Genomic DNA, 4,936 nt, shown 5'->3' with positions numbered 1-4,936 from the left:
CATCTCTTATTATAGTCTTTGGCTTAAAATCTAATGGATCTGATATAAGGATTGCCACTCCTGCTTTCTTCTGATGTCCATTAGCATGGTAAATTTTTTTTCACCCCCTCACTTTAAATATGGAGGTGTCTTTGGGCTTAAAATGAGTTTCTTGGAGGCAACATATAGATGGGTTTTTTTTTTTTTATCCATTCTGATACCCTGTGTCTTTTGACAGGGGCATTTATCCCATTAACATTCAGGGTAACAATTGAGAGATATGAATTTAGTGCCATTGTATTGCCTGTAAGGTGACTGTTACTGTATATGGTCTCTGTTCCTTACTGATCTCTCTTTGTTTAGGGGACCCCTTTCAATATTTCTTGTAGAACTGGTTTGGTATTTGCAAATTCTTTCAGTTTTTTTTTGTCCTGGAAGCTTTTAATCTCTCCTTCTATTTTCAATGATAGCCTAGCTAGATATAGAATTCTTGGCTGCATTTTTTTCTTGTTTAGTGCTCTGAAATATCATGTCAGCTCTTTCTGGCCTGCCAGGTCTCTGTGGATAAGTCAGCTGCCAATCTAATATTTTTACCATTGTATGTTACAGACTTCTTTTCCCGGGCTGTTTTCAGGATTTTCTCTTTGTCACTGAGACTTGTAAATTTTACTATTAGGAGACAGGGTGTGGACCTATTCTTATTGATTTTGAGGGGCGTTCTCTGAACCTCCTGAATTTTGATGCTCGTTCCCTTTGCCATTTTGGGGAAATTCTCCCCAATAATTCTCTCCAGTATACCTTCTGCTCCCCTCTCTCTTTCTTCTTCTTCTGGAATCCCAATTATTCTAATGTTGTTTCGTCTTATGGTGTCACTTAATTCTCGAATTCTCCCCTCGTGGTCCAGTAGCTGTTTGTCCCTCTTTTGCTCAGCTTCTTTATTCTCTGTCATTTGGTCTTCTATATCACTAATTCTTTCTTCTGCCTCATTTATCCTAGCAGTGAGAGCCTCCATTTTTGATTGCACCTCATTAATACCTTTTTTTATTTCAACTTGGTTAGATTTTAGTTCTTTTATTTCTCCAGAAAGGGCTTTTATATCTCTCGAGAGGGTTTCTCTAATATCTTCCATGCCTTTTTCGAGCCCGGCTAGAACCTTGAGAATTGTCATTCTGAACTCTAGATCTGACATATTACTAATGTCTGTATTGATTAGGTCCCTAGCTTTTGGTACTGCCTCTTGTTCTTTTTTTTGTGTTAAATTTTTCCGTCTTGTCATTTTGTCCAGATAAGAGTATATGAAGGAGCAAGTAAAATACTAAAAGTATGGCAACAACTCCAGGAAAATATGCTTTAACCAAATTAGAAGAAATCCCAAATCGTCTGGGGGAGAAAGGGGATGAAAAGAGGTTCAAAAAGGAAGAAAGAAAAAAAAAAGAAAAAGGAAAAAATAAGAAAAGAAAAGAATTTAAAAAAAGAAAACAAATAAGAAATATATAAAAAAGAAAATATATATATATTAGATAAACTAGTTAAAAAACGTTAAAAAAGAAAAAGGTAAAAGTTAAAAAAAAAATTTACCAGACGCCGAGAAAAAAAACAAAAAAATGAAAAAGAAAAAAATTAAATTAACTGCAAGACTAAAAAAAAATCACAGGGAAAAAGCCATGAGTTCCGTGCTCTGCTTCTCCTCCTCTGGAATTCTGCTGCTCTCCTTGGTGTTGAAACTGCACTCTTTGGTAGGTGAATTTGGTCTCGCCTGGATTTCTTGTTGATCTTCTCGGGGAGGGGCCTGTTGTAGTGATTCTCAAGTGTCTTTGCCCCAGGCGGAATTGCACCGCCCTTTCCAGGGGCCAGGTTGAGTAATCTGCTCGTGTTTGCTTTCAGGAGGTTTTATTCCCTGAGCGCTTTCCATAGAGTTCCAGAGGACGGGAATACAAATGGCAGCCTCCTGGTCTCCAGCCCGGAGGAGCCGAGAGCCCAGGGCCCCACTCCTCAGTGCGCCCTCAGAGAACAGTGCCCAGTTACTCCCGTCTGTCTGATCTCCCTGCGACCGGTTCAAGGTAACACCGAGCTGTGAGCTTACTGTCAGCTCTGTCACTGTAGCCGGCTTTCCCGTTCCAATACCCGCAAGCTCTGCATTACTCAGACACCCCCGGTCCTTCTGTGACCCTGCGGGACCTGAGGCCACGCTGACTCCGCGTGGGCTTCGCCCAGGTTTAGCCTCTGGAGCGATGTCTCTCAGCGGAACAGACTTTTAAAAGTCCTGATTTTGTGCGCCGTTGCTCCGCCACTTGCTGGGAGCCGGCCCCTCCCCCCGGGGTCTATCTTCCCGTCGCTTTGGATTCACTACTCCGCGGGTCTTACCTTTCAGAAAGTGGTTGTTTTTCTGTTTCCAGATTTGCTGTTCTTCTTCTCTTTGATCTGCTGATGGATTTTCTCGAGTTTGCAATCTTTAGATAGGCTATCTAGCTGATCTCCAGCTAGCTGAAGTAGTCTCAGCCTGCTACTTCTCCGCCATCTTGACTCCTCTCTCGGGGAGGTTCTTGTTTTGATTGATTAATATTTCAGTGTATATTGGCACCTTCCTTGACCAGACCATAATAATATAATCATCCCCAAATGATATGATGTGAGTGTAAAACACCAATAAAATTGTGCCTCTTTTTAGTGAAAGCTAATCAATATATGTAGGTCCATAAGAGTTTGGAAAATGTAAAATGGAAAAAACGTAAGTCTTTAGTCATTTTATTTTGTTTCATTTTCAAATCAGGTTATTATATTAGCTGTTATAGCTCAAGACCTCAGGCAAAAAACTCAACCTCTCAATTTACACATTTGTGAGAAAGAGATAATCACTCTAATTTGCCATATAGCTTTGAAAACTAAATATTGTATGATTGAGGACATACCTAGTTGAGTATATGGCATAGAATAAATGCTCTCTACAAAAGAGATATTATTATTTGTGAAATTCCTATTAGAATTCCGGGTGGCATGAGTGTAATGGTAACTGCCTAAATACTCATTTATCTCATATTTTTAAATATAATACAGGTAAACAAGGAAAGTATATAAAATAAGGCATAACATATACCTTAAGCATAACTACAAAATAGAAGATATATGACCTTCAAATAATTTATAAACTGTAAAGTAAACACTCAAGCCTATACCTGAAGGGAGGAATTGGACAAACACTGCAGATATTTTGTAAAAAAAATATAGATGTTGCAGATAATATATTTTATTTTTTATAACTTTAAGAAAGAAACTGCAATATCAGTAACAAAATAGCACGTTAGAGTAAGTTGATTAAACTGTTTACTCCTTTAATTATTACCATATACAATATTTTTATTATTCATAAAATCAGCAAAATAGGTATGTTTTATAGCTAATGCTTTTCTGTATAGAATTGTAACTAAATAAGGAAACAGAACCTACAGAGGGGTTGAAAGAAAGACATAACATAGCTACTTTTGGTTTAAAAGAAAAATCAAAGTGCTTTGCCTTGCAAGTATCTGTGATATGGATATTGGAGGATACTCTAGAAGTTGAAATTTTATTTGCCCTTTATTGGATCTTTACAATGACATCTATTCATGTTAATACATATTTTCATTTGTGTCTAGAAAGCAGTACTTTATGAAGCAAGTTTCTGAAAGCTTGTTTTACTCGCTGATTCCTCAGGGTATAAATAAAAGGTATCAACATGAGGGCAATTGAGGTGTTGAGAATAGCTACTCCCTTGGTCAGTGATGCTCTTTCTCTTGCTGAAGGCTTGACATACATGAATATACAGCTTCCATAAAAGATGGAAATGACAATCAAGTGAGAGGAACACGTGGAGAAAGCCTTTTTCCTCTGACTAGCAGATGGGATTCTCAGAATGGTGCTAAGGATGCACAGGTAGGAGAGAATCACTAATGGCAAAGTGAAGAGCAGAGTGACAAAAGCAAAGTAAAAGCCAGTACTCTCCAAAAGCCATGTATCTGAGCATGAGAGTTGTAAGATGGGGAAATAGTCACAAGAGAAATGATCAGTTACATTGGAAGCACAGAAATATAGCTGGAGGATGAGCATGAGTGGTGGGAAAATGGTAAGAAATCCTCCTAGCCAGGACACAAAGACAAGCAGGGTACAGATTTTTTTGCTCATGATGGTGGTGTAATGAAGAGACTTGCAAATGGCAATGTAACGATCAAAAGACATGACAGTGAGAAGAAAAAATTCAGAAACAACCATGAAGATGAAGAAAAATAGTTGAGCTAAACAATTGTTATAGGAAATGGTATTGATATTCATCATGATAGCCCCCCAAAATTTGGGATTAGAAACACTGGTGAATGTAATTTCTAAGAAGTAGAAATTCTGCATGTAGTAATACATAGGAGTCTTGAGATGACAGTCCATCAAGGTGAGGATGATGATGGTTAGGTTTCCAGTGACACTTAATGCATAACCATAAATAAAAAGATAAAGATTACAACCTGAGGCTCTGGGTCATGTGAGATGCCCAAGAATATGAACTCTGTAATCACTGTATGGTTTCTCATGCTGCTTTTTATTTTCTTTAAGCAAAATTTACTGTTGGGAAACAAGACAAAAAGAAAGAGTATGTGAATAGTAAAGGAATTGAAGATTTAAAAATTTTAATGTTCATATTATTAGCTACAATGAAATGAAGCAATGGAACATTTTTCCTGTGTGCAGTTTTGCAATATTCACTCAGACTGTTAAAGTACATGTATTTTACACATCCTCTCTTGAAAAGGAAAACCATATTCATAGGTCTATGTTAAAAGTCCCCTCATGAGTGAGTTTAAGTAACACCTGTACCTGTAAGCAAATTGTCTATATATGCAACATATTTCTTTTTTTTTTTGGCCAAGGCTTTAACCCACTCAGCCACCCAGGCGCCCCAATGCAACATATTTCTTAATTTTTATTTTACTTT

The 4,936-nt window shown here is 37.5% G+C and overlaps 1 pseudogene across 1 annotated transcript; it reads right to left on the bottom strand.

Annotated features, from left to right (window-relative positions):
- Positions 1-3,597: 3,597 nt before the first annotated feature.
- On the bottom strand, positions 3,598-4,535 carry LOC309869887 (olfactory receptor 6C3-like; annotated as a pseudogene). The gene has a single exon. The product of its transcript is annotated as an olfactory receptor 6C3-like (transcript).
- Between the last annotated feature and the right edge of the window lie 401 nt (positions 4,536-4,936).

This window comes from Mustela nivalis (genome assembly GCF_964662115.1).
Source record: "Mustela nivalis genome assembly, chromosome: 7".
In the NCBI taxonomy this organism is placed as follows: Eukaryota; Metazoa; Chordata; class Mammalia; order Carnivora; family Mustelidae; genus Mustela; species Mustela nivalis.
Note: the sequence above shows the minus strand (reverse complement) of the source record. Positions and strands in the feature narration are given on the sequence as shown.